At 38.4% G+C, this 20065-nt stretch overlaps 1 long non-coding RNA gene across 1 annotated transcript in view; it reads right to left on the minus strand.

The window, feature by feature from the left end:
* Window positions 1–11772: 11772 nt before the first annotated feature.
* Window positions 11773–20065, minus strand: part of LOC129144859 (uncharacterized) — a 56807-nt gene continuing 48514 nt past the window's right edge. Inside the window, exon 3 of the long non-coding RNA XR_008549595.1 lies at window positions 11773–11809. This is a non-coding gene — a long non-coding RNA (uncharacterized LOC129144859). The remainder of the gene's footprint in view (window positions 11810–20065) is intronic.

The following is a 20065-nucleotide window of genomic DNA, read 5'->3' on the forward strand; positions in this document are numbered from 1 at the left end:
GGAAGGGATCATGCTCAGCGAAATAAGCCAAAAAGAAAAAGAAAAATACCGGATGGTCTCACTCATAGCAGGAATCTAGAAAACTTAAATAAGGGACCAGGAAAATGAATATAAGAAAGTGAAAATCAAAATCAACAAAAAAACTATGAACCAGAGACACTTTTTGGGGGGTGGGGGGCGGGAGGGGAAGGATTGGGGTCAGAATGGGGCGTTTGCAATTGTATGGGGGAATATAAAAATAAAATTTAATAAAAAAAAAAAAAAAAAAAAAGAAATAGAGAAAAGGGATGATATTTCTATCTATACCAGACACACTATAGCTCATCCCTTCCCATTGTCTGGAGTCTATTATCTAGGAACTTAAAACTCTACCCTCTTTTCCTCTCCCATTCCAATCTTCTCAGTCAAGGGGTTTGTAACAAATGGGCAAGATTAAGACGTACTGTGTGTCTCCCTGTTAGTAATTAAAGTGATAAAAACAGACCTGCCTACATGTATTCAGCACACATTTCCCCTTTATTTCAAGCCCAAAGAATCTGAGAACTTTTTCAGACAATTTGACATTACAGGCAATTAATCATGTTGTATACATGCCAACAGACATTATCTAATATGTGTTCAACCTTTAGCTGGATGAGAAGGACTTCATTCTCTCCTGCACTGTTCTGAAACCAGAGATCCATAGACTGTGACTAGGGCCTGCTTTCTCAAAGTCAGTTCCTCCCACCCCAAGTGCTTTTAGGTAAAACACTTCAACCACCTACAGAACTCTCCTTGAGAGCAGTTGAACTAACTACAATTTTCTCCAATTTGTCATAGTACATTTCCTGTAATATTTCAGAACCTTTACTGCTAGAAACCCAGACACTGTCTTGTTGACATACCTGTTTCCCAATTATAGAAGTTAGCTCCATGGTGAAAAATCAGAGTGTGGGCCTTCCTGGCGGTGCAGGCTGTTGAGTGCAGTGCTGTGAAGCTGTCCATAGCCTCTGCAGTGTGGGTGCCACTCCAGCCAGCCAGGGAGATACCCACATGGCACGGCAGACCTCTCCTGTCTTGTCTGCTGTTCCCCTCAGCAGTGTATTTCATTCAGTCTGTCTGTTCTGTTCCCTGCTCTGTCTCTAGTGAATCTTCTCACCCTCCTGCACATCTGCTCTGTACCCCAGTTCTTGTATAAATAAATAAATCTTTAAAAAAAAAAATCAGTGTGGTTGACTTTGTGGGGGGAGGGGCAAGGATTGTCTACAAAGAAGCATAAGGAAACTTTCTGAAGTGAAGGTAATGGTCTATGTCTTAATAGGAGATTGGGCTATAAAGTGTATGCACTTAATAAAACTTGGGAAATTGACACTTAAAATGTACATTTCATTGTATGTAAGTTTTACATTAAAATAAAAAACTATGCTAATATTCAACTCTTGTTAATGATATACATGATATATAATACTATTATCAGTATATTGAGATCTGTAATTCACTTTGAATTATACCATCAAAAATAAGATGAATTGGGGCCTCCCTGATGGCACAAAGGTTTAGGTCTCAACACTATGAAGCTATCCTCAGCCACTGCAGCATAAGTTCGATCCCCGGGCAGGGGAGCTGACCCACGTGGTACAGGAGACCTCTCCTGACTCGCCCACTGCTCCCCTCAGCAATGTATTTCAGTCATTCCAGCTGTTCTGCTCCCCATTCTATCTCTGGTGAATCTTCTCAAGACCCCTGCACCTCTGGCCTATACCCCAGCTCTTGCATGCATGCATAAATAAAATCTTTAAAAAGAAAGTGAATTAGTAGATAGAGGGGTGCACAGATATGTGACAAAGCAATTGCAGTAAATTATTCATAATAGAATGGAGATATGGAATAGGGATGCTCGATGTGAAGTTTGTTCAACTTTGCCATATATCTGAGATTTTTTTTTTTCCACAATAATGCTGGAGGGAAAAAGAAATCAACTCACAGTTTCAGGCCCATCTCGACATAAAGCCTGAAGTAAATAGATCATCTTCCTATATCTGCCTCCCATGATCTCCTCCACTCCTGACCATTTTAGTATTTTGAAGTCATAGCTTCATTCGCTTCTCAAAAAACGGAACTGCCTTCAGTATATCTGTATTGTTTCAGCATGCTGCTAGTGCTGTGAACATCCCAAGGTGCAGCATCAGTTATTTTGCCTGATCTGTAGTATTAGAATATATTTGGGTTCTTTGGTCATGATCTCCATTTATCAACAAACTTAAGCAAACAGGCAATTGATGGAAAGGACACAGGGAAGCCGGTAACATTAAAGGAAAGCTTGGGCAGCAGGACGTAGAGTGTTGCCATGGGAACCAAGTAGAAATGAATCAACTCCAGCCATTAACAGTCTCTCATCATTTTGCTCATAAATGAAATCTCAGGCAGACAATTTCTTTGACCATTAAACTACATTTCATGGGACAAATATCATTTCCAAATGGAAGTTCAGCTGCAACTACCTAAAGAAACTGGAATGGACACTGAACAGTCCAAAAGCAAAACAAACAAGCACCACAGCAAACTCTAATTTTTCAGTCACCCTTAAGGAGAGACCCTAGATGCTGTATGATTGGCTTGAACACTGCTGTTTTTTTTACTTTCCTCCAGCTCTCCTAATTTGTCATTCCAACTCTCATTGTGACCATCTTAAAAGTGCCACAAAAATTTCCTAGGTTGTATTTTTGCTCTCCTTCTCAGTCCAAAACCCAAAATTTCTTAAAGAAGTTAATCTGCTTATACTCACTACCAATGCTGGCTAAGGTTTTAAGGTCTCGCTGGCTCACCTCCTGCTCCCACACAAGTGTATCTAAACTTCTGTGTTTCTATTATTTTTATTTGCACACAGTGTAAATGAAGTGCATGTATTTGGGTCTATTTCACGATTGGAAAGTTCTTCACGAGGGCCTCCCTGGTGACACAGGCAGTTGAGCACAGCACTGTGAAGCTGTCCGCAGCCTCTGCAGCACGGGTTCTGGGAGATACCCATTTGGCACGGCAGACCTCTCCTGTCTCACCCACTGCTCCCCTCAGCAGTATATTTCAGTCAGTCTGCCTGTTCTGTTCCCCACTCTGTCTCTGATGAATCCTCTCACTCTCCTGAACATCTGGCCTGTACTCCAGTTCTTATATGCACGAATAAATAAATCTTTAAAAAACCAAGTTCACTAAATAACTGAAGACTGGACCAAAGTCCCAATTGTGGACCAACATATACACTAGAACTTGAGAAGCGCAAGGAACACCTGATCCTCACAGTGCCTGTGTCTCCAGAACAGGGGACTCTGGGAGGACAGCTTCCTGGGAGACATGGAGGGTAATGAAAGTCTGTAAAGCAGAGCAAGCAATTTAAGCAACTGGATTTGAGGCAACTAACAATTTCAAGAGATTTGCGTGTAGGGAGTGGAGACTTGGCTCTGAGGCTGCACATTTGGGTCGTGTTTATGTGAATCAGGAGAAAGCCTGGCTTGGAGCTAACATACTAGCACGGTTGTGGCTGTTGCCTCTTGGGTAACCTGGAGCACGTCCAGCAAGGATTGGCCCTCCAGCGTGGGAGGCCGGAGGACAGTTGGAATTGTTCTTGCCCAGAGTACCACACCCCTAGATTTTCAGGGTGTCCTCATACTACTGGCTCTGTTGTACAAGAGCACGCCCATCAGCTGATAGCAACCTGGGGGGTTCCCATAACCACTTGGGCTTCCAAATTCTGACTTCATTTCTCCAGGACATATTCTCCTCATTTTTCTGGTTACAAGGGACTGCAGCTGCTTTATTTGGCTGTTTGTCCTTAAAAAATGGAATAGTAATTGGATTGCATTTATAGCTGCTTATCATATTTAGAAAACTTTAATTCTTGCTCTGGCTTCCGCTAAATTGTAGTTTCTTCGGCAAAAAATAAATTTGTCCTATCTACTTTAGATTATAATGAGGATCAAATGTCATAATTTTACCATTTCATCATAGTTATTTTACATGTTTCTGATTAAAAATATTTTCTTCATATATTAACTATTAAAAAATTGTAGGTCTGTTGCTTGCCTTTAATTTTCTTTAGGTTACTTTACAAACAATAACAAAAGATTAAGTGTAATAATTATTAAAAGAATATATGAATATTGTGCTTTCTAAATACACTCCAAAAACCTCTAAATTACCTATAACATCATCAATGTGCCTTTCAGAATACATATATTTGCATATTTTGTGAAAATATACATATTTATAACAAAATTAAGGTCAGAGATACAGGCTATTTTATAAACTCCACTTTCATTGCACAGTAAGTGGTAATTATGAAAATGTCAAAAGTTTATAAAATATGAAATATCTTGCAAACATTCCCTATTACTGTCATTGTAATAATTATTTTTACTCTAACTTAGCAAAAATTATTAGTTTAACTGGAATAGCAATTAATTCTAAGATTATATTTCCCTTCATTGAAAGAATTATTTTTAGAAGAAATCCAGAATGCTGAAAGCTAAACAATTGTAATGATGTCTCTGCAAAGAACTTGCAGATATGAGTGTCCAAAAAATGGAAGCCTAGATTTGGGAGCCATATATGTTGGATTTGAATTCTACCTCCACCTCTTCAATTCTCAGTCTATTAATAAAATAAAACATAATTCTTATCCTAAAATAACTGAATTTAAAAATTTAAAAATTTACATAGAGTGAAAAAATAACATGGTATTGATTATTAATGATATAACTAATGGTTAATAGGATGATTAATGACATAATTATTGATACGCAGTCAACCATAGTAAAATAAGACTTCAAAAATAGGGGGCGGAGCAACATGGCGGCGAGGAGACGCTGCGAGTAAGATCTCCCATTAAAAAAAGTTAACAGGGAGGAAAAGCTGCAGGTTCCAGTGAGAACTGGGACATGGAAGATAAATGGGTGACTCCAGCAAACTAACAAAGAAGAAAGTTGCCATAAAAGAGGACTAGAAGGGAGGAAAGCGCAGAACCCTGCTCCCCTCCCCCGCCCACAGAGTCGGCACTCTCTGACCAGCAGAGAGGAGGAAAACAACAAACTAAAACGACCAACAAGAACAAACTACGCAGCAAGCGGGACTGTGAGTGGAAAGGAACTATTGCAGCCACCACACCCCGTGAACGGGAGCTGTGGAGAACCCTGCAGGATTCGCCACGGCGGTGAGTAAATGGCTCCGGGCGCCATTAGAGAACAAAGAGACTCTGGAGACGCACACACAGCCCCGGGCCCGCCGGTAAGCTTGCGCGGAAAAGCAGCACGCTTGGCGCGCTTCAAAAGCAAACGCTGATCGGGATCGCGGCTGCCCAGGTCCCCAGTGCCTGTGACCTAGGCTTACGGGGAGACGCACGGAGGCCCTCACTGAGGTGATAGTCGCTCACTGAGTAAGCAGGAACCAGGCGCCCAGGCACGGGAGCGGGGTGCAAAAGGCGCCATTCCCGCGCCACTGAACTGGGCTACAGCCCACGTCCTGGACCTGAGGGCTTTGGAACCGAGACCCGGGGCACGAAATTCGGGGCGTGGGTTCTCCACAACGGTGGGGCACAAGGCAGACACAGCACCCCAAAGCCGTTGAGGTTTACCCTACCATTCTCGCTCTGTTCCTTGGCCCACGGGGGTGGGGGGGGTTGAAAAACAGCCCCCCAAGGACAATAGGAGAGATCTCTGGCGCCACCTAGCGACCAGAAAAAAAAGTCACTAACACCCCATAGAACAGGGAAATTTCTTAAGAAAAGACGTCTTGAATAGGGCAGAAGGCTTCTGGAGGACCCAGTGGCCAGCTGGGAAGTTAGCCCACGCCAGGCCCCTTCCGACCAGCAGTCTGAGCCCACAGAGGGAGCAGGCACCCACGTCCGGGGCAGACCGGGTGCGCAGAAGAGTGTGCCTGAGACCGGGTGCGCAGGGACTGCGTCCCGCTTCACCATTTTAGAACAGGGATATTTCTTCAGTAAAGACTGCCTAACACCAGCAGAAAGCTCCCCCAAAAGCCAGAGATGGCTCCTGGAGGAGCCAGAGGGGAGCGGAGAAGTTCACCCAAGATGCCGGCCAGTCCGAGCAACACAGTGTCCCAATGCATACGACAAATTAGAAAACAGACAGCAGGGAATAGAAGAACCACACGCAACCTAACAACTCCTCAGGAAAGAAACACACCACAAAAAGAAAACCACCCCCCAGATTGCAATGACAGTAACTTGGAAGAACTTCTGAGCCTTCCAGAAAGGGAATTTAAAATTGCCATGATTAAAAAAGTGACAGAAGTCATAAAGGAAAACAATGGTCAGAAGAATGAAATTGAGTCCCTAAAGAGGGAAGTAAAAGAAATGCAGGAGATCAAAGAATTAATGGAGGAACTAAAGAACTCTGGGAAAAGCAATGAAAGCAGAATAGATGAAATGGAAGAACAAATAAGTACTCTTGAAGACACAGAAATAAAAAGAACCAAAACAGAAAAGGAAAGAGAAGTACGAAGGAAAAAGAACGAAGAAAGACTTCAGGAACTATCTGACTCCATGAGGAAAGGAAATATAAGAGTTATAGGAATTCCAGAAGGAGAGGAGAGAGATGTCGGAACAGAGAAAATATTCCAGGAGATAATTGAAGAGAAATTCCCAAATGCGAAAAGGAGCTGAAAATTGATACACAAGAAGCAAGAAGAACACCAAACTTCCACGACGAAAGGAAAAATACAGCAAGACACATAATAGTAAAGCTCCCAAGAATCCAGGACAAGGAAAAAATAATGAAGCTGACAAGAGGGAAGAAACAGATAACATTCAAAGGAAAACCAATCAGGCTGACATCAGATTTCTCTGAAGAAACACTACGGGCAAGGAGAGAGTGGAGGGACATAGTCAACAGACTTCAAGAAAACAGATGCCAACCAAGAATACTCTATCCCGCAAAGCTCTCCTTCCTCTATGATGAAAGAATAAGGACCTTCCCAGACAAACAGAAACTCCGGAATTTCATTACGACTAAACCCCCACTCCAAAAAATACTACAAGGAATCCTAAAGCCAGAACCTCAGAGGGATGAATAACAACGAAAGAAGGCCAAAAAAAAAAAAGTTATTAAAAGAATAAATAAATAAAATCAAAGGAAAGACAAACACAATGGCAAATACAGATGCTAACATATCAATATTAACTCTAAATGTAAATGGACTAAACTCTTCAATAAAAAGACACAGAGTTGCAGCCTGGATTAAGAAACAAAACCCAACCTTTTGCTGTCTCCAGGAAACACATTTAGCTACAAAAGATAAAAACAGGCTCAAAGTTAAAGGATGGAAAACAATCCTACAAGCAAATGGTCCAAAAAAGAAAACAGGAACAGCTATACTTATATCAGATAAAACAGACTTCAAACTCAAAAAAATAAAAAGAGACCCCAATGGTCACTACATTATGATCAAGGGGACAATACTTCAAGAAGAAATAACACTCATTAACATATACTCACCAAACGAAGGAGCACCAAAATATATCAGACAACTGTTGTCCTCTCTGAAAACAGACATCAGAGAAAACACATACGTAGTGGGAGACTTCAACACACCACTATCAACAATGGATAGATCAACAAGACAAAAAATAAGTAAAGAAACTAAAGCTCTAAATAAGGGCCTAGAGCATTTGGGCTTAACAGACATCTATACAACACTAAACCCAAAAAAAACCAGAATACACATTTTTCTCAGGTGCACACAGATCATTCTCCAGGATCGATCACATACTGGGGCACAAGACAAACATCAACAGATACACCAAGACTGAAATCATACCAACCATCTTTTCTGACCATGAAGGCATCAAACTAGAAATAAACCATAAAAAGAAGGCAAGGAACTATCCTACCTCATGGAGATTAAAAACCACACTACTGGAAGACCACTGGACTAACGAGGAGATCAAAGAAGAAATTAAAAAAATCTTTGAATTGAATGACAAGGAGGACACCAATATCCTAAATGTATGGGATGCAGCAAAAGCAGTAATAAGAGGGAAATATATAGCAATAGAAGCTCACATCAAAAAACAAGAAAGAACTCAAAGAAACAACCTAATCTCGAAGCTCAGAGATCTAGAAAAAGAACAACAAAAAGACCCCAAAACCAGTAGAAAAAAAGAAATAATAAAAACCAAAGCAGAAATAAACGAAATTGAAACTAAAAAAACAATCCAAAAGATCAATGAAAACAAGAGTTGGTTCTTTGAAAAAATCAATAAAATAGACAACCCCCTAGCCAGGCTCACAAAGGAAAAAAGGGAGAAAGCACAAATAAACAGGATCATAAATGAAAGAGGAGAAATCACAACGGACACAGCAGAAATCAAAAGAATAATCAGTAGGAGACAAGTTCAACAATGGAAACAAGTTCAACAATGGAAACAAGTTCAACAATCTAGAGGAGATGGAAAAATTCCTACAACTCTACAATCAACCAAAGCTAGATAAAGAAGAAATAGAACACCTAAACAGACCAATTACAAGCAGCAAAATTGAAATGGAAATCAAAAACCTCCCCAAAAACAAAAGCCCAGGACCTGACGGATTTACAAATGAATTCTACCAAACATTCAGAGACGAATTAGTGCCTATCCTTCACAAACTCTTCCAAAAAATTGAGAAGGAAGGGACAATACCAAACACGTTCTATGAAGCCAATATTACACTAATACCAAAACCGAACAAGGATAACACAAAAAAGGAAAACTACAGGCCAACCTCCCTAATGAACACTGATGCAAAAATCCTCAATAAAATTTTAGCTATCAGAATCCAACAATGTATCCATAAGATAATTCACCACGACCAAGTAGGATTCATTCCAGGGATGCAAGGATGGTTTAACATCCAAAAATCAATCAACGTTATCCAACACATCAACAAAAGAAATATAAAAACCATATGATAATATCAATAGATGCTGAGAAAGCTTTTGACAAAGTGCAACACCCATTCATGATAAAAGCCCTTGAAATTCGTGGGATACAAGGAACATACCTCAACATCATAAAGGCCATCTATGACAAGCCAACAGCCAGTATCATTCTCAATGGTGAAAAGCTGAAAGCAATTCCATTAAGATCTGGAACAAGACAAGGATGTCCACTCTCACCACTGCTTTTCAATATAATACTGATAGTCCTAGCCAGAGCAATAAGACAAGAGAAAGACATACAAGGAATCCAAATAGGAAAAGAAGAAGTCAAACTATCTCTATTTGCAGATGATATGATAATATACATAGAGAACCCCAAAAACTCCACAGAAAAACTAATTCAACTCATCAATCAGTTCAGTAAAGTGGCAGGATACAAAATCAACACGCAAAAGTCAGTAGCCTTCCTATACACAAACAATCAATCTGAAGAAGAAGAAATCCAAAAAACCATCCCTTTTATTATTGAAACAAAAAAAATCAAATATTTGGGAATAAATCTAACAAGAGGTAAAGGACCTATACAAAGAAAACTATAAAACACTGTTAAAAGAAATAGAAGAAGACACAAAGAAATGGAAAGACATCCCCTGCTCATGGATTGGAAGAATAAACATTATTAAAATGGCCATCCTACCAAAAGCAATATACCGATTCAATGCTATTCCAATCAAAATTTCAATGTCATTCTTCAAAGAAATAGAACAATTATTGGTGAAATTCATATGGAATCACAAAAAAACCCCGAATAGCCAAACCTCTCCTGAAAAAAAAAGAAAGGAATGGAGGCATCACACTCCCAGACTTCAAACTATACTACAAAGCCATAATCATCAAAACTGCATGGTATTGGAACAAGAACAGACATACAGACCAATGGAATCGAATAGAAAATCCAGAAATAAACCCACAGATTTATGGTCAACTAATCTTTGACAAAGGAGCAAAGACTATGCATTGGAGCAAAGAAAGTTTGTTCAATAAATGGTGCTGGGAAAACTGGGTCGCTACATGCAAAAGAATGAAGCTTGACCACTACCTCACACCATACACAAAAATCAACTCAAAATGGATTAAAGAACTAGACATAAGACCTGAAACCATAAAATATATAGAAGGAAATATAGGCGAAACACTACGTGATTTGCACATCAAAGACATCTTTACGGACACATCACCCAAAGCAGTGATAGTGAAGGCAAAGATAAACAGCTGGGACTACATCAAATTAAAGAGCTTCTGCACAGCAAAAGAGACAATAACAAAAACAAAGAGAAACCCCACCAACTGGGAGAACATTTTTGCACCAAACACTAATGATAAAGGACTGATCACAAAAATCTGCAAAGAGCTGATGAGACTCAACAACAACAAAGAAAATAATCCAGTCCAAAAATGGGCAGAAGAGCTAAAAAGAAACTTCTCTGAAGAGGAAATGCAAATGGCCAACAGGCATATGAAAAAATGTTCAACATCACTTGTAATCAGGGAAATGCAAATCAAAACTACCATGAGATACCATCTTACACCAGTGAGAATGGCACATATTAAAAAAACTAGCAACAACAAATGTTGGCGAGGGTGTGGAGAAAAAGGAACTCTTCTGCACTGTTGGTGGGAGTGCAAACTGGTCCAACCACTATGGAGAGCTGTGTGGAGATTTCTGGACCTACTAAACATAGAGCTTCCATATGATCCAGCAATTCCACTCCTAGGTATTTACCCAAAGGACACAGAAACATCAATTCCAAAGAACACCTGCACCCGTATGTTTATAGCAGCACAATTTACAATAGCTAAGCTTTGGAAACAGCCCAAATGCCCAAAAATAGATGAGTGGATCAAGAAGATGTGGTACATATACACCATGGAATATTACTCAGCATTCAAAAAAGATAAACACATGCAATTTGCAGCAACTTGGATGGCGCTGGAAGGGATCATGCTCAGCAAAATAAGCCAAAAAGAAAAAGAAAAATACCGGATGGTCTCACTCATAGCAGGAATCTAGAAAACTTAAATAAGGGACCAGGAAAATGAATAACTATAAGAAAGTGAAAATCAAAATCAACAAAAAACTATGAAACAGAGACACTTTTGAGGGGTGGGGGGCGGGAGGGGAGGGATTGGGATCAGAATGGGGGGGTTGCAATTGTATGGGGAATATAAAAATAAAATTTATTATATAAAAAGAATAAATAAACAAAAATATTGAGGATGCTATGGCTTTCATGGTTTAATTTAAGGATATGGTCTATCATTCAACTACCACAAAACTGTCTTCCGCCTTTACCTTGACAGAAAATTATGTCACTGAAATCTTTCCTAATACCATCTCACTTGCAGAATAAATGGAAATACCTGATCAGAGATTTTGCAAAAAATATGACACTCCAATCATTACTTTCAATCATTGTAAATATTTACCTTTCCCATTAATTAAGGACAAACAGAAGAAACCCCTGGATGGTAACTGTTCACTAAAATAAGCATTCCTGCAAATTGCTGGTGGTAGCAAAAAGTATTACAGGATTTTAGAAAGTAACTAGATGGTATGTAGTAAGATATTTTAAAAATTAATATTTACTAATAATTCCAGTTCAAGAATTCCCTTCTACCAAAAACTTTTTAATTACAATAGAGTCTTTGACTATAATAGGAAATTGGATGCAGCCTGAGGTTTTATTTTGTTCAGATATACACCTTGAAAGCCCTCCTTGCACCTTGCACATTCTTTGCATTTCTTCCTTGACATATGTCTTAGTTGAAGCAAATACACATCTTAGAAAAGAATATATCCCTGTACTCCTCTTCTTCTGCATTCCATGCAGCTGACAGGTTGCTGCCATGAGTAAAAAAAAAAAAAAAAAAGGTTACCACATGGGTGCTAAGCATTTGAGAACAAGGGAAATATATTTGGCACACTTACACAAAAGTACATATACTTAAGGTGGGGGAGGGGCTGACCCTTTTCTGGCCAGTGGCTCTTCTCAGAGTGAAGGCCAGAGAGTAGTTTTAGGGTCTTTATTTATTTAGCTTAACATACAATTAATACCCTAATGGAATACTGGGAGAGGACATATAATCCACTGAGTTTTAAAAGAAAATTTAAATGCCAAAAGCAAATTTTAAGCAAATAGCACCAAGCCTAAGTAGGCATTGTTAAAATAAATAAATGCCATTACCTAGGAGTGTTTCAAATATCTTGACCACAGATTACTGTTTTAAATTAAGTGTTCAGAGTACCTAGTTGTTTTTTTTTTTTCTTTTTTTTTTTTTTAAATATTAAATTTTATTTTTATATTCCCCCATACAATTGCAAACGCCCCATTCTGACCCCAATCCTTCCCCTCCCGCCCCCCACCCCCCAAAAAGAGTACCTAGTTGTGAACAGATTTTATATTTCTTTGGAAAGTCAATGTATATAACTTTAATTGCATCATTTCTTTTAATAAAACCATATTGGGGATCTCTTACTCTCCATTTCTAAGTCCGTCTTCCTTTTAATATATAATGGTTCCAAGGAAAGCAAATAGAATGACTGGGAAAATAGGTAGTATAAAAAAAGAAAAATGACTTTGTTTTCACTTGTGGACTCCTTTAACTGATGGCATCTGCTGCACTTGATTAATTTATTACGTGGACAAAAGTATCCACTGAAAATATCAGAGATATCAACTTCAGGATGTAGAGAAATAGAAATGACAGTCAATGGTGCAAGGATGAAATCTTAGGTCTGCTACTTAGAGAAAGCCTAGAGTTAGAACCGCATGCAAGTTTGCAAGCCACAAAAACACTGTAGAAAGAAGAAATAATGGCAGTTGCATACTGAGACTGCCTCTCGAAAACCGAGAGGTTTCATTTACATTTAAAACTATGAATGCAATTTAATTGGTCTCCCCTTCCAGAGTCAGCGATGAGGCCTCTTGCTCAGTCAGGCTGTGCTTTGCTGTGGCTTATGTGTGAACAGCTACATGCTGAGGGTCTTGCAGTCACTCTTTACATCAAAGCTGTAAGTCAAACTTCTCCAGTGACTTTAAAGCAAGTTAAATAAACACCCATCAAGGAAAAGAGGAAAAACTGTGAGCTAGAAGAACACAGAAAATTCAGAACAGCAAGAAGCAGCGGGTATCGTAGACCGCCACCTCGCCGGTCTCCCCACACTAGGCAGGGCTCAAGATGCGACTTTCCCAAATTTCTAAGAATCAGGTGATAGAGAATAAAAGAAACTGCTCAGGTCCCCCTTTAAGGACTAGTTGCTAAGCTAAAAGCAACGTAGTCAGCACCGAGCCTCTAGCTGACAGCTCCTTCAAGGTGGGCTTCTTCTGCTCAGAGCAGCTTTGCCCCTGCTCACACCCTTCTCAGAAGCCTGCATCAGTGACCGAGCAAACTGGCAACATGAAGGTAGGTCCCGTATGTATCCGATATGATTCCAGCAGCCCTTGTGCATCAGAACCACAATAAAATAAATAGAAAAAGAGTATGAAATACAGAATAAAATAATACCAGGTGATAGGATTAATATGAAAAGCAACTTCTGTAAAATCCTGTGCACTTGTTAGCAGTGGCTACAAATTTGAGCTTAATAAGAAATGTGCCCTCTGAATTAATGATGAATGAATGAGTGAGAGAATGATGGAAAATGTAAAGACTATAAAAATTAATAGAAAATGTAAAGCTATTTGAAGATGTGAAAAGAGAAATCATGATTTAGATTATAAAGGTAATCTTCCAAATATTCTTCCCAAACTAATTTAAAATTTTAAAGCTATTCTAATCAAAAGCCCACAGGTTTTAGGGAAGTGATAAAATCAGGCAGGAATTCCTTCTGAAAAACAAGATTAAAATATGTGATGAAATGGGAAGGAGGAAAAAAAGATGGTATTGTTAGGGGGAAAGGATATCCTGAGCAAACTCCATACAGGCTTTGTGGATGCCACCCCCACTCTGTCAAGACACTGGGAACTACAAATCCCATGATCCCCAAAGGGTAGTTGTGAGGACTTAAGGGTGGAGCTAGGTAGCCATTTTCTCTGTTTGTAAATAAAACCAGCCATGTTAGTGGGGTCTCGGGCACTTGGCTCCTGCTCTTGGCCAGGCAGGTTTGGTCTCTGCAGGTCATTTGGGATTCCAGGACTGCGGAATGGGTAGGACATATTTAAGAATTTATCTCCCTCTTTTCTCCCTGAGTTGTACATTTCCTCATTCCCCTTCCCTTGTAAATAAATCTTTTGTTAACCTTTTGTGTGTGCCTGCAGTGTAAGTCCTTTTTAAGTGCAAGGGTGAGGACCCACAGTCAGGCAACCCGTTTTAGATTGGGATGGCCCTGTAAGAGTATCACTCATAATAAATGTAAGAGGCAGAAGCATACACAAACATACTGTTAGAATTTAGTGCAAAAAAAAATCATTTTTATTGATTTTTATGATTCTGAAATTTTAGTAAGGCTCAGAATAAACAGCTTATTCCTACTTCACATTGTGTTAACTACAGCAATTCAGCAGGGGCTGGAGATTCTAAGTGGGCTTTGGTCATGTAAATGATACTTTATCTGGGTGGCTGGATTGAATGGTGACTAGCTGGATTCCAGTCTCTCTCCTCTCTCCTTCAGTAATCTAGCCTGAATTTCTTTACATTGTGACTGATTTCGAGAACCAAACAGAGCTAGAGAGCCCTTTAAGTCTCACAACTGGCACAGCTGCATTCTACTGACCAAAGCACAACATGCAAGCCTAGGTTCAAAAAAAGGCACATAAACTCTACCTCTTGATTGAAAAAATGTCATGTATATAGCTCTGGTGAAACCTTTCCCAGAGTGAACCCAAGGACCCTGCACTCCAAACCCATTAACTCAAAAAACGACAGTCAGAATGATCTTGCTACATTGGTCATTTTCACTTCTGTAGACAACCTACCAGTTTTAAACCAATTGTTTAAACCAATTGTTTAAAACTTCATCAATTGTTTCATCTTCAAAATGTATGGTGACTTATCTCTTCTTTTTTCCTTACCCTTCTGGCTAGGGTTTAAAACCAGTAATAAAAACCAGTAATAAAAACCAGTTTAAAACCAGTAATAGCATTTGTTATTTTTATACTACAGTGTACATGCACTGCCAGGCCAGGTAGATTTTGCAGACTAATGCTACCAAGTAGAATTCTTCCAGAAAACATAAAAAACAAATGCATCCCAACTCATTTTGTAATAGTTATATAATCTTGATTCCAAATGCATAGAAAGGTAATACAAATACATAGAAAGTAAATGTAAGAAAGGAGAATAAGCTCGTTATTTCAAACATAAATCAAAAAGTACCTAAATAAAATATTATCAAAATGAATCCATCAATGTATAAAATAAATAACACATGTTCAATTGCAGATGGGTGCACACCTGAAAATCTAGTTAGTGGAATTCAATCACTTCAACAAAATAAAAGAGGAAAGAAATGAATAGTTCAAGGATGAGGGAAATAATTTTGTATTATTTGAAAATACTTTTAGTTTTAATCACTCAAAAATAATTCATAAATAATGAGTAAAATATTATATGTGCATTATAGCTTGAGTCATAAAAATATTTCACAATTTTAAAGAACTCTTAGAAAATAAAAATAAAAATGAACTCCCTTAACCTGCTAAAAAGAATCCACTGAAAACCTACATCACCCCAAATGGTGAGAAGTTGGAACATTCCTTTTGAAGACAGGACTTGATAAGGGTACCCACAGTAAATACTTCTATTCAACACTGTGCCAGAAGCCCTAGCCAGAAGGGTAAGGAAAAAAGAAGAGATAAGTGACAAACTTGTTGAAGATGAAAAAACAAAACAATTGGTATTTCCCAACGATATTTTTTTCCACTTAGAAACACTTCAAATTAACTACTAGAGCAATAGAATATAGTTTAGGAAAGTAATATAAAAGATCAATATATAAAATCAATTTTATTCTTATATATTAATAATCCAGTAGGGTTGGTATGAATTATTTGAAAATAATAGAAAATTAGTTGTTTTGTAAATTTAAAAGAAAACTTACCTCAATTCCAAATAAGCTCTTATGATTAATGTTAACTTTTTTGACAAACCTATTGGACTACCAGAAGTTATAGGTGAATATTTTTGTAAATGGGAAGTTTCTAAATGTAAAAATCACAGAGAGTCATAAAGTCAAACATCAATAAATGAGACTCTATAAAGCATGTTAAATTATATTAAAAAATCATAACTTAAGTGATGAACTGGAAATACAGCCATAAGCTTTTTTTAAATTTTTTTTATTTTTATATTCCCCATACAATTGCACCCCCTTTATTTTGACCCCAATCCCTCCTTTCCCCATCCCCCCCATAGTGTGTCTCTGGTTTATAGTTGTTTGTTGATTTTGATTTTTGTTTCTTACAGTTATTCTTTTTCCTGGTCCCTTATTTAGGTTTTCTAGTTTCCCGCTATGAGTGAGACCATCCAGTATTTTTCTTTTTCTTTTTCTTTCTGGATTATTTCTCTGAGCATGATCCCTTCCAGCTCCATCCATGTTGCTGCAAATTGCATGAGTTTATCTTTTTTGATTGCCAAGTAATATTCCATTGTGTATATGTACCACATCTTCTTGATCCAGTCATCTATTTTTGGGCATTTGGGTTGTTTCCAAAGCTTAGCTATTGTAAACAGTGCTGCTATAAACACAGGGGTGCAGGTGCCCTTTGGAATTAATGTTTCTGTGTCCTTTGGGTAAATACCTAGGAGTGGAATTGCTGGATCATATGGAAGCTCCATCTTTAGCAGGTTGAGGAATCTCCACACAGCTTTCCATAATGGTTGGACCAGTTTGCACTCCCACCAGCAGTGCAGGAGAGTTCTTTTTTCTCCACATCCTCGCCAACATTTGTTGTTGCTAGTTTTTTTAATATGTGCCTTTCTCACTGGTGTAAGATGGTATCTCATTGTAGTTTTGATTTGCATTTCCATGATTACAAGTGATGTTGAACATTTTTTCACATGCCTGTTGGCCATTTGACAGCCATAAGTTTTTTAAAAGCTTAACACCTTCAATACATAAAGCATACTTATAAATCTTAAAATCCATGGGAAAAATGCTAATGCGCCAATAAAAATATTAGCAAAGAAAATCCATGCAAGAAAATATCACTTATAATTATGAGAATAAAAGTTTTGTCTCAGCTCACCACGGTAAAATAATTTCTATAAAAATATTAGTGGGGCCTCCCCTGGTGGGGCAGCAATTGAGCGCTGGGCTGTGAAGCTGCCCACAGCCTCTGCAGTGCTGGTTCGATCCCTGGCCGCCGGCAAGGATCCCACATGGTGCGACATACCCCTCCTGCCATGCCTACTGCTCCCCTCCGCAGTGTACTTCATCAGTTTGCCTGTTCTGTTCCCCACTCTGGCTCTGGTGAATTCTCTCACCCTCCCACGCTTCTGACTGTACCCAGTGCTTGTATAAATAAATAAATAAATCTTTAAAAATTAAAAAATTAAAAAATAACAGTGATGTGTTATTTTTCAAACCACAAGTGGAAAATACCACCAAGAAAAGGTAATTTGTGTGCTAAGACAAATCAAGAGTTAAACTTGCACAATCATTCTCCACCCCACATTTATCGAGTACAATGTAACGGCACCTATGCCAGACCCAGATCTGGGTCTGTAGCTACTTACAGAGCTTAGAGAAATGATAACATATTCATTATTAAATATGTTTATAATATATATGTGCAAAATAGTTTGACATTACTTGAGCAATATAAAGACTGGCTATGCAACAAATGTGAAACAGTTAAATAAATTAAAGTGTATCAGTAACTGATTTCAATATGATATGCTTGGGAACCCTACTTCAAGGATAATTTTGTACAAAAACCCAATGTATAAGTTAATTAAATGTAGAGTTACTTTGTTTGAAAAGTGTAAGTGCAGAGCCTGGTCAACTGAGTGGCTTCACACCCAATTCCTGCTTCCTCCCCTTCCTTTGTTAGCCCCCAACACACTCTCCTCTAGAATCCCCAAGATTACACTGAAAACTGTGAAAAAAATACTACCACTCTACATTATAAGACTACTGAATTCATACTTTGAAAAAATTATAATAATGAGTCAAAGCTCAGGATACTTCACATAAAATTAGCACATAAAATTTGACCCCAACTAGATATATGTAAACATTCAGTGATTCTATTTTGTTTTTCATAGTTACCTATAATTTTTAATTTTTCTACTAAGACAATGAATTCCTTTTGTAACTAGGGGGAAATGGAAAATTATTAGCAAACATGTAGTTTTCACTGAGGACCACTTGTTCATGCCAGAATTATTATATGCATCTGTAGAAAAAATTATCTTGGAATTTTTAAGAAAATTTTATTAGAAACAGCTAAAGAACTCTCCAATAAGCTACCTCTGGGACATTTATCTTCAGTGTTATTCAGAGCACATCTGAAATCAATTACAGCCCCCCAACTGTCTTCAGGAACCTCTGTGTGTCTCCAGCCATCACCACAGCAAATTGCCTGAACCGTGGTCAAAGTCAAAATTTCTCAGTTGCCTTGGTTGACCTAGAAATGTTTAATGTAATTTACCATTATCTGGAAGGGAAACAGTTGTTAGAAAATAAATCTTTTTTACTTTGTCTTGTTAAAAGGGTGCCAAGAAATATTATTCTTCATCATTTAGACATACCGGGAAAAAAAATAACTATTCAGTAAATAAAAGGAAACTCCAAAATAAATTGAAGAAGAATCACCACTAAATCATCTCTGAAGACACAAATTGAAGGGTGATATGCTTTTTAATCTTTTAGTACCAGAAACAGGACATCTATAAGGCCTGTAAATAAGGAAATAAAAGATAGAAGTTTTTCTTCCCTTCCTTCTTCCATTCAGTAAGCATTTATGTAAAAATCTACAATAGATAATACTGTACTAGAGACCATAAATAGAAATCCATGCTCTTTAGAGGTGAGGATGAAAGAAGAAATGTAAAAGTAAAAATAAAAATACTGTAGCTTAGTGAAGAGTGCTATAGTACAGGCATGTTTAAGCTCTTCTGGAAATTCCAAAGAGAAAACCATGAACACAGAAGAAGAAAAGGAAATTGCAAAAGGCCGGTATGGAAGGGAGGATGGAGGCAGAATCACCCAGTGCTTCAGAGGTGATGACAGTACAACAACTTTTTAAAAAGTGAGGGAGTAGAAAGCTAAGGGGAGTATATTGTTTTACAATAACCATCACAACCTCAGGTAGGTGCTTAGATACTCCTGGAAATTTAATTATCTTTCTGTAGCTCAAATCACTTGCCTATTCTTTAAGGTAGTCTGGACACTTTTTTCTCTTTTGAAGCCTCCAACTTTTCCTCCTCTTCTCAGAATGGTGGGCCTACTTTCTTTTTCACTGAGAAAACAGAAACGAATAAAGCTTTGACATGGTTCCACCACCACAACTACTGACATTGGTATGTGTGTTCTTGTCCATTCCTCCTGTGGCTATAACCACCAAGCTAAGGCCAAGTCTTCCACTTGTGCAGTAGATCTCACCCACCTTGCCAACTCAGTAACGCTAGTGAACAATTGTTTCCTCTCTCCTCTGCATCTTCACTTCCTCCCTCAGCTGAGTCATTCACATCAGCATACATAAACACCAGATCTTAAAATAAAAGCTCACTTGACCCCACATTGTCTCTCAGCTACCATAACACATCTCTGCTTTCCTGTACTGCAAAACTATAAGAAGTTGCCTATCTTGGTGTCTCCCATAGCATTCTTCCCATTCTCTCTTGAAAGCATTCCTATTAGGCTTTCTCCCAACCACTCCACTGAAACTTTCACAAACCATGCCATCTTATCTCTATCATTACATTCTGTCCTCCACATCCCTTGCACAACTGCCATTGACACATCAGTTGTTTACTTTCTTGTTTGTTGCCAATATCCCTCAACTACACTACATTCTCCAAATACTCTATCCCAAGGGCCCAGAACATTGCCTGGCACATAATAGGTACTCAACAAATAGTTGTTAAGTGGGCAGACTTAAGATCATGCAATTATCAAGTCAAAGGGCAGAGATTCAAACCCAGATGTACTGTC

The sequence above is a fragment of the Talpa occidentalis genome, unplaced genomic scaffold (assembly GCF_014898055.3).
Source record: "Talpa occidentalis isolate TD23 unplaced genomic scaffold, MPIMG_talOcc4v2.1 talOcc4.7, whole genome shotgun sequence".
NCBI classification, from domain to species: domain Eukaryota; kingdom Metazoa; phylum Chordata; class Mammalia; order Eulipotyphla; family Talpidae; genus Talpa; species Talpa occidentalis.